Consider the following 10,749-nt stretch of genomic DNA (forward strand, 5'->3'; position numbering starts at 1 on the left):
TCACAGAGGCACCACCTCAATGGTTTGGACAAGATCCAAGGGAATTCTCTGTATTACCAGGCAGAGACTGTTGTTCTGTTCCCTTATTTTTCTCAAGCAGAGTCCCTCTCTGTTCTGAGCCACCTAAGGTTGGGGATTTGGTAACACAAGCACCACGGTGGCTTTCACCACTATGACTGCACCTGGTCAGACCTAAAGCCAGCTCAGCACTGGGTCTCACCCTTGTTCAAGGACCTGTGGCTCTACAGTCAGCCAGTGGCAAAGCCAGCCAGGTCTATGTCTTTCATTTCAGGGTAACAAGGTCTCTCTGGGACCAGGGGGGTACAGAGTTGCCATCTGGAAGTGAGGGACTACAGTCAAAAACCTTAGAAGTCTACCTGGTGTTCTATTGTACTGCAACTGAGCTGGCACTCAAACCACAACATGCAATCCTTCCCTTGCTTCCTTCTACTTTCCAAAGGCAGAGAAGCCTCATCCTGTAGCCACTGCCACCCCAGGCCACAAGGAGTCCTGCCAAACTACTGCCGATATTCCCTTAAGACCCAAAGGCTCTTAAGTCAGCTTGTGGTGACTGCTGCCTGGCATGGGACTCACCCTTCAGGGTAATGGGCTCCCCTCTGTTCCAGCACAGGTCCAGAAATGCTACCCAGGGATCGTGTCCTGGAATTGAGGACCCCAAAAGCCCACTTGGTGCTCTGCTCCCCTGTTGCCATGCTGGTACCTGAAGCCAGCTGTCTAGAAATGTCATCTGGGAGCTAGGGCCTGGAATGGGGGCCTCATGACTCTATCCAGTGCCTTATCCTGCTGTGGCTGAGCTGGTATCCAGGACGTAAAAGAGAGACCTCCTCACTCTTCCCTCTCCTTTCCCTAAGTGGAAGAAAGGTGTCTCTTTTGGAGCCATGAACTGTGCAGCCTTGGGTTAGGGGACAGGGGATGCTTCCCCAGCTGATGTCTCAGTATGCTGCATGTCACCCTAGTCCACTGTCCTATGCCCAGTTCTGCCTTAGGCCTTGCCTAAGAGTTGTAGTCCTTATGGTCTAGGCTGCCTTTTAAGTTTACTTAGAAACCTAGAGCACTTTGGCCCTTGGTGGCAAGGTTTGTGAGAATTCAAATTTGGACCACTTGGATCAGTGGTTCCCCACCGGATAGGGCTGGTTTAAATGCTCCCTCTGTGGGTGATTGTCAGCTGCGTTTGGTCTGGTATTTCTTTCTGCTCTAACAGAACAGCACTGAGTTCAATGGCTCACAATTGCTGTATTCTTCCTCCCCCAGTGCCCAGAGAAGCTCTCTGTACCATGAGGCCACTGCAGCAGTGGGGGGAGGAGAAGTGGCTTCAGTGATTCAACTTTTTTTTTTCTTTTAATCTCTTCAGTGCCTTTTTTTGGGGTATGAGGTTCAAACTACGTACTGTGAGTGCTCACCTGATTTTTTCATTCCTATGAAGGTGTTTTTTCTTTGTAGATAGATGTTAAATTTGTGCCCTTGTGGGGGGGATGATCAATGGAACCTTCTATTCTGCCATCTTGCTCTGTCTTTCATTACAGTATTTTTTTCTTTTAGTATTGTGGCATATGAAAAAATATTTCCAACCAACTACCCATAATCATTTTTATCTAAACTGCTATCAGTCATTAAAAATGTCTGTGTTTCATTGTGCAAAATTGGGACCAGTGTCTTTAAGCTTGTCACTTGCTGGGTCTGTAAAGAATTGGTTAATTGGATATGAATGGAAATTTTAGTTATTCGAATGACTTATATAGTTGCTGAATGTTGTGCCATAAAATACTGGTTCTGACTTTCAATACATCATTTTAATTAATTTTGGTATAATTTCATACATGTTATTAATCTCTGGATGGAGGTCAGAGATTATATTGTATTGATGCCCTGATTAAAGCATGTTATATTCACTGCACTTGAAGAAAAAAAACACTAGTAGTACAAAAATATCATTGTTTCTCTTAATTCAACTTGATCCCAAACATAACTTAAATCACTCCTAGCTTCGTTGCTATGGGGCATAGTATCTTCACTAGAAGTATTAAATACTTCTAGTAAATTTGAGTAGGTAAAGACTCCCTAAATATATAAACAGTAGTTATGCTTACAGAAAATTGGTGGCATTTTTCCTATCAATGAGTTGTTTTAAGATGAGTCAGAGGTAATGAAGAGTCAGAAATCATCTCAGAAGACATGGTACTTTCTTCTAAAACAGAATCAGAAACTATTAGGACAAATGGCAATGAATTCTGCCTCCCCCTAAATTAAAGCAGGAAAGTATGAGTCAGAGGTAAGGCCCTTTTAACATCTCCAGATATATCCCATGGTGTCAGGGCCAACTGGATAGACCTTATAAATGGACTTACCTGAAGCTTTCTTTAGCCCCTCTGTGCATGGCCTCGTATTTTCTGCTCTAAACTTTTCTCTTTTTACTTCAATTATCACTTATCCCGGATACATATCACAACTATCCCATACTCCCCATTCCTTGACTAGTCTTACCTCCAACAAAGAAGTATATGCATTTTAGTTAAAATCCAGATTTATAAAGAAAGACACATCTATGATTTCCAGTCCTTCGCCTCCACTGGGAAAAATTTTTTTTGATCTGTTTGAAATGTTCAAGGGAAAAAAGACCCAAGTTTGCTGCCTCTCCCATGCCATCCTTCAGCTTCCCAGCCCTGCCTGTGGAGGTTTGATTCTACTTGGGCTACATCCTACTTCTCAAAAACCAGGTCACTGAGAAATCTGGGACTTTCATTCATATATGTGTCCAATGTTTTAGTGACCAAAAATAGCAGCAACAACAAAAAATCTACCACAAGATTCTGTCATTCACCCACTGTAGCATTAATGACTTCCAATTATTCACCAAGGACTTGATTAGAATGAGCCATCTCTTGACTAGTTACTGCCAATTTGAAACTATTTGCATTAAGGAGCAAAAGATATGAACTATTCTTACAATGCTTACCCATTTCCAAAAGAATGTGATCCACAGACAAATTTGTCATTTACCAAACTTCTCTCACCAAAATTTGCCACCATCTTTATTATGACGTCCATTTAATCAATAGTCAGAGGCCATGGGACACAGAAGAAATGGCCTTCTCATGTGATATAGAAACTGAAATCTTCTTTTGGAGAAAAGCAGATTTCTGAACTTTGATGATAGTAGATCCAAAAGAAACTGGTTGAGATCTTTTAGCAATTTAGAAGGTAGAACCAATCAGAGTTAGAAGCACTCAAGAAGCCCTGAGACTTAAAAGATAAAACACCTTCATATGATCTTAAAGTTTTAGCACTATTTTCCCTTCTTGAAGTTGTATTATTACTGACTTCCTTTACCTGAGGTTTTCTCTGACATACAATGAACCAGAAGCAACTTTAGTTTTATTTTCCTGATATTATTAAGCAGTTAGGTTTACAGCAGTGTCTATTAGTGAAAGATCATGTTTTCATTTTTGATTGCTGATTTTTTAAAAGTTTAACCTAATCACGAATTTTCATTAAAATTTACCATTAGATCGTTACCCTGCTTCTTTAAAATGATAGTTCAGATAAAGTACACCTGCAACATAAAAAGCTTTTGGACTTTTCTTAGAATGTTCTTAAAGGACCTTTTTATAAGAAATTTTTAAGAAATCTTCTAAGAAATGTAAAATACTTTATACCAGCTATTGAAGAATAGTAATGGTGAATTTTATTTTGAGAATCTGACTCAATTTATACATAGAAATAATAGCACTCAACATTTATTCATATTCTTAAATTGGCAAGTTAAAATTGTATTTAATTATGTACTCTTAAAATTTTAGATGGTATTTCTTTGGTTTCTTTTTTCAATAAACATTACTTTTAGGGGTGGTACTTTTGAAGGGAGCAGAGAAGAAATCTTTTTAGCAGTAGCTCAATATTCTGGGATCAGAAAGCACAGTAGTTTTTGTTTTGCTTTTGCTCTTTTTGGGCAGTAATTACCTGATGAGTTTCTCATACTGAGAGCTCTCCAGAGTACAGAGTTCTTGCCAGCATCAAGAGGACTTCCTTTTGAGAAGTAAACATATTTCAGTGAAAAAAATCATTGAACTAAAAACTAAGAGACTTGGCTTTCAAATCGAGTTCTGCAATAAACCAGCTGTGTGATCACGGGCAAGTCACCTAACCTTACTGTGTCTTAGTGTCCTTTTCATAAGAGGAGAAGTAAGGCTAGATGATATCTGAAGTCTGTTCTAGTACTAGTATTCAGTGGTTGAATATACTATATTTTTGTTATGAATGCAGCTCATCTAACTTAAGCACAAGAGAGCAGCTGCTAAAAAGAGCTGATTAGCAACAATTAGGAGTGGCATTTCATTTGTATTGCATATCTTCCCAATTAAAAGCATTTAGTGATTAAAATTACATGCTTGAAATACAGTCTTTAAAAGGAAATATTTTCAAATAAATGAAATCTCTGGGTCAAGGCCAATTTGTATTTTAAACATTTGCACAATATTAAAGAGTTTTGCTGTAGTATAAGGCATGCTTAGCCATTGCAGGTTTTAGAAACTGAAGCGAGACAGAGATAGAGTCAAAGAGCGAGATAGAGAATGCAAGTGCACGTGTGAGCACAAGCAAATGAAACAAGTAAAAAAGAGAATTCTGAATTATTATGCATGCTAGTAAAAAATGATTGGTTCCTCCTAGGATGTTTACAGAATTAATCAGATTATGTCTTGTGTTTCATTTCTATACTTCACATTAAGTCATATGTTTAAGATTTTCCTTTATTTCTGAAAGCCAAAAGCTGACTTTTCAAAATCAAGGGAAGAATAGACTAAAAAAAATGGAGACCTGAAAAATAGATTTGCTTCACTGTTCTCATGGATATAACAACCCTGATGTCTTCAATTAGATCTCCTTTGTTCCAGCTTAAAACATTGTGAATTTAAATTAACACTTTAAGACATTTCAATCTGAGTGCATATTCCAAATAACATAATAAAATCATTTGATTTTTCTCTCAGGTGGAGAAACCAGAGTAGTGATAGTGAACACAAGGCCAGAAAAAATGAAATGGTATTTATTATATATTTTTTATAAAAACAAAGTTGGGGGAAGTACACATTAAAACAGAACTTAGTACAAAAATTCTATCATTTTCAAGAACCTTCCTGAGTGCCTACTCTTTTGTCAAAAGGGAAAAACAAAGATTGTTCTTAATTTTGAAATCTGACAAAATAGAGAAAAAAAAATCAATGACAGAAATTCCTATTCTTTGGACTAACATTAAAAAAAAAAGAACCACATGCTATGAATAGTACTGTTCTACAAAATAGGTTTTGTTAAGTCCTAGTGGGAAAAAAAATACATGTATAATATCTTAAACCTTGTATGTGGCTTTATCAAAATTAACAATACTATTATTAATATTTTAATGTAAACTTATTTCTTCCAAAGAGAGATAGTGTTTTCTTACCCAAAGAGAGCTGGTGTTTTACTCATCACTCTCCTTTCCTTAGTATGACTTTAAAGTAGCGAGGGACTTGGTGACATTAGGGTTATCAGCAGATATGTGACTAACGGCTTGGGACATTTTATTGTAATCCATTTTTTATTATATTTCCCTTGACAAGGCTACAAATGAATTCTGAAATAAATGTTCTAGAAGTAGTGCATAGACTCTAAAAGGCACCACAGTATTGAATATATAAGCAACAGTTGTTTTTCCCCCTAATAGTTTTAGACAGCCTATAGCAAACCAAGAATTTTTAGTGGAATGAAAGTGAATTTATGATAATACTTATTATATCTGTATTGAGAATATTCAATGTGTATTAAAGTATTTCCTTAATGTTTTCTAAAACAGCCATTTTATTGTAGTGTTATCCATTCGAATCTATGTTCTTGCATTCCTGTGGCCCAAAGATGTATCAGTAATACTAAAAGTGAAAAAAAAATTAAATATCAGGTTAGTTATTGATAAATCAAGCAGTGGTGAAAGTCAGAAATAAATTTTGGGTCTTTCCACCAGCATTCCTCGATCTAAAGAGTAAATGGCTTTTAATCAGTTTTAGAACTAGATCTCTTTGGAACTATTTTTAGTACTTACTGGCACTGTATGCATTTTCTGGGCAACTGTACCAGATTTATAGCTCTAAAAGTGCTGTGTTATTTATTGCCTTCCAATAGGCAATGAAGTGGTGTCTTGCACATGCATGTGTCAAAAATGTTAAAGTTTTCTCCAGTTGTCTCGTTAATTCTTTCCCAGGACAATAGACAAAATATATAGCTCTCTATTTGGCAATGAATATCCTTTATCAATTTTTTAAAAGAAAAAAAACCTCTTGCAAGTTTCACATCCAACATCAACTTTCTCTTTTTTGATTATACAAATCTCCACAAAGAATTTAAGACTCAGAAGGGTCTTGCTTATTTCAGCAGTTTTTGTCTTGGGTTTGCAATCCTAAAGCTTATTTTTGAATTTAGGAAGAAATATCACTCACAAATGAAGGTTATTAGGATGAGGTTATTAGAAAATCCATAAATTTTTCATGACCTCAACCTGAATTGGCACTTTTGTATACTAGAGATCAATGCCATTTCAGATATCAGAATCCAAAAATCAACATATCATGTGTAAATGATTCTTGCATGCAGTTCTTATATATTATTTTCTTCCCTGATTTTTGTTTTCTTTGTTGATCGCACGTATCTGTGTTTGACAGATGTAGGGTTTTGTATTTTTTCAATAATGCACTGGCTACATACCACACTTAGTATTTGTCATAATTAATTCTGAAAATCAAGTTTTACAACTAGGTTGTAAAATTTTACTAACAATTGACACTTTGGCTTTTATTACATCTTTGAACAGAAAAGAAGTAGTTGTTTCAGGAAATAATTTTGAAATTGTTTTCTGGACAGTTTTATTAAAATAAAAGACAAAAAAAAAACTCAAGTCAACAATTATAGAGTATTCCTGTGCCTATACAGACTGAGAATTAAGAACAACCAAATTCTGCTCTTCTTTTATCTTTTAAAATAAGAGCCACTACTTTAATTCATGCGTTTATTTATCTAACAAATGTTTTCTCAATGTGTTCACATATGCCAGGTGCTATGCCTTTAGAGATTATACATTTAAACAAAGCTTCATGCTATATTACCCTACACTCACACTAGTATATGAAGGCGTACCTAGAGATATACACATAGAGAGTTTGACCCTATACACAAAAATAAATAATTTTAAGTGGATTTGGAATTCAGGGTAGTGCAGGTCAATTCTTCCAAACTTTTAACTTTTTTGTATATAAGGATGTGTCTATGCTAAAGATAGGGAGATGATGAATTAAGCAGCTATACGTTTTATCTTCTTTTTCATTTTTCTCACTGTCCTCCTGTCATGGTCAAACATATGGCAAAAGGCTTCAGTTTTTTAATTGCTCATGTGGATGTGAGCTCAGTTGAACTAACTACATTTGGGGTAGGACTGATGTTGGATTCATGTGTTAGTCATTCTTTATTCCTGAAGGAGATTGAACAGAAAACAGCCTTGGAGTCATCATTCAGTAATAATAGTAAGCTCATGTTGGCACTATACTTTGACATCAACTTAGATATCTCACCAAAATTTTGTTGAAAATTATTTATGTCTTAACCTGTGGGCAACTCCTGTTCAAATTCCGTGGATAATATTAAGTTTAAATATGTTTGCTCAGCAAGTCTTTGTAGAACTCTAAAAATCTGGAAAAATGGGGGTTATGCATGCAATCACCTGGCTAATCATAGATTTTTTTAAAGAAAAATATGATGTCTTAGGATAGTACAGTTCAATAGAATTTGTGCAATAATGAAAATGTTCTACATCTGCAGTGTCCAACATAGTAGCTACTGGCCACATGGAGCTGTTGAGAACTTAAAATATGGCTAGTGCAAGTAGGAACTGATTTTTTAAATTAATCTAATTCATTTAATTTAAATCTAAATTTAAATGCTCCCTTGGGGCTAATTACCATCATATTGAACAGAGTAGTTGTGGAAGACAGAAGAGAGCAATGGTGACATTATCCATTAACTAATATGTACATTTCATTATCACCTTGAGAATTAGAAAAATATATTTTTAAGATTATTTCCATTTCACATAAAGTAATTAAAAGACAGTGAGTATGCTGATCTTGGATTTTTCATCTGACACAAGCTTGCCTTAATTTGCTTTGGAAAGCAAAGGCCAACTCAAAATTCAGACAAACACATAAAACTAAAAACTAAATATATAAACAAGAAATGCACAAACATAAATACATAAATTTTAAAATTAAAACTTACATATTTGTTTTCCCAGATGTATTGTATTCATAAATTGGATAATTTGGAACATTTTACTTGTTCTTTTTGTACTATATTATCTTTGTTTCTGTTTATGCAACCTCTAATAATAACTTACAATTTCTCCATATAGCTCTTATTAAAAATGTAGTTATTCTCTTAATGTAAATCCGTTAGTGTCAATACCATCATTAAATCCATGGTTATTGATTTTTCTTTCACCTTAACTAGAACTTACCTTTTATCACATTAGTAAAATATGTTTAGTCACCACCATAACCTTGGCATCTAGGAGAATGCTCTCACCATATTAGTCACTCAGTATCGGAATGTCAAGGATTAAAAGAATAGTATTAAGTGCCATGGATTTTATGAAGTACAATTTAGAAACTATTTTTTTCTACCCATAAATAGACATTTTGGACTTGAACCTTCCTAAAAACCTTTTGGAATATCATTACAAAAATTAAATTATCATTAATCACTAGGTTTGTTTAGATCAAATTATAATAGTATGTTATGGTATTTACTTACATTCAATGTTGTCATGAAATTATATTTTTTCTTAAAATATGCAGTATATCAAATAATAGGTTTTGCTTGCTAATTTTCAACTATAAATACATATAACATGAAAATGTTTTTCTTACTATATAATCAAGGAAAAGCCAGGTTGATTATTGCTCTATCTGAGTAAAATAGGAATAGAATGCTCACGTTTATTGTATGAATTAAAAACAAAATAACCAATATACTTTGGTTGGCTCACGTGAAATTTTTTTTAAATCACGTTGGAACAAACTAATGATTTTAATTAGTATTTCTGAAATGCCATCTTAAATTTTGTAATAAACATCTAATTCCTCCACAAAGATATATTTGAATAAAAGTATAAGTGAATCTCAGCACCTCCCCAAAATCTGAAATTTTCTAGAAATATCAAGTAATTCATAAGAGGAAAAAATGAGATGCATTTGGATATTGTATAAGACTATATATAGGCAATTATAAAACAGGTAAATTTTTTAAAGATAGTGATTGAAATGTATTTATAAACTGATCATATATTCTAGCAGTCTCTGAAAACCTGGTATTATTTATTAGGTTCTAATTTTTAGGATCTCGTTTTAGACAGTGGTATGACAAAACTATAACCTCAGATCTTATCCTGTTCTTTTATGACACAGCACATAAATGAGAGATCAATAACCAATCCATGCCACGTGTCCAGAACATGTACATTAAAAATGTAGTAGAGAATTAAAAATTATTTAGATGTACATATGTGTATGTGTGTGTATATATATATATATATATCTATTCATAAATCACCCATGAATAGGAATCTTAAAGTCCTCCTCTGATCTTTTCTTCATACCCTCCAGTACCTTTTTATCTCATTCATCTCTGTCATAATGCTGCAAGTAACACTGGACAGGAATCATCCTCTCTCATTTCTCCTCGGTGAGCTGGCAAGATCACTACGTTTGTGTGTAGGGATCATCTTATTGTAGTTCAGGGAGGGGATTTTTTTTTTTTTTTTTTTTTGAGACGAGTCTCACTCTGTTGCCCAGGCTGGAGTGCAGTGGCGCTATCTTGGCTCACTGCAAGCTCTGCTTCCCGGGTTTATGCCATTCTCCTGCCTCAGCCTACCGAGCAGCTGGGACCACAGGCGCCCGCCACCACGCCCGGCTAATTTATTTTGTATTTTTTTAGTAGAGACGGGGTTTCCCCGTGTTAGCCATGATGGTCTCGATCTCCTGACCTCGTGATCCGCCCGCCTCGGCCTCCCAAAGTGCTGGAATTACAGGCGTGAGCCACCGCTCTCGGCCGAGGGGATTGTTTTTTAAATATTCCCATACTGTGACTTCGTGGGCATGAATTGAAAATAGGTCCTAACCCAAGCTATCTTTTTCAATTTGAGGTTTTGACCTGTGAATTTTAGTTCATTGTGCTTGCATGTTAAAAAAAAAAAAAAAGTAAGAAAATAACATTGTTGCGTTGTTAATCTCTGAGATAATTTCATTTTAACTGTGTGTTCCTATGGGAAATATTGAAATTCTGTGTATTTTATACAAGTTTATATTTTAACCAGAGTTTGTGTATTTTTTTCCATCTGCTAAAGGTTTTAGCTGTATTTATTAGATATGATACTTATGATGTTGTCTTGGAGGAATATTTTTATTTCGGTGCTTACTTTGGTACTGAAAAAGCATCTTAGACAACTGAAATCTACAGTAAAAAATATTTTAATTCATTTGGAATAATCTTGGATAATTCGCTTACAGCTTCATTTACCTTGCAAAAGTTTAGTGACAATCTTTTTAAAATTCTATGTACTTTTTTCTTTTGAAAACTTAAATAGTTCAAAAACCAAACATTGTATGTTCTCACTGATATATGGGAGCTAAGTTATGAGGACGCAAAGGCGTAAGA

The 10,749-nt window shown here is 34.9% G+C and overlaps 1 protein-coding gene across 1 annotated transcript in view; it reads left to right on the forward strand.

Moving 5' to 3' along the window:
* Positions 1 to 10,749, forward strand: part of PCDH11X (protocadherin 11 X-linked) — a 787,481-nt gene that overhangs the window by 79,084 nt on the left and 697,648 nt on the right. The window lies entirely within an intron of this gene.

This window comes from Nomascus leucogenys, chromosome X, assembly GCF_006542625.1.
Source record: "Nomascus leucogenys isolate Asia chromosome X, Asia_NLE_v1, whole genome shotgun sequence".
In the NCBI taxonomy this organism is placed as follows: Eukaryota; Metazoa; Chordata; class Mammalia; order Primates; family Hylobatidae; genus Nomascus; species Nomascus leucogenys.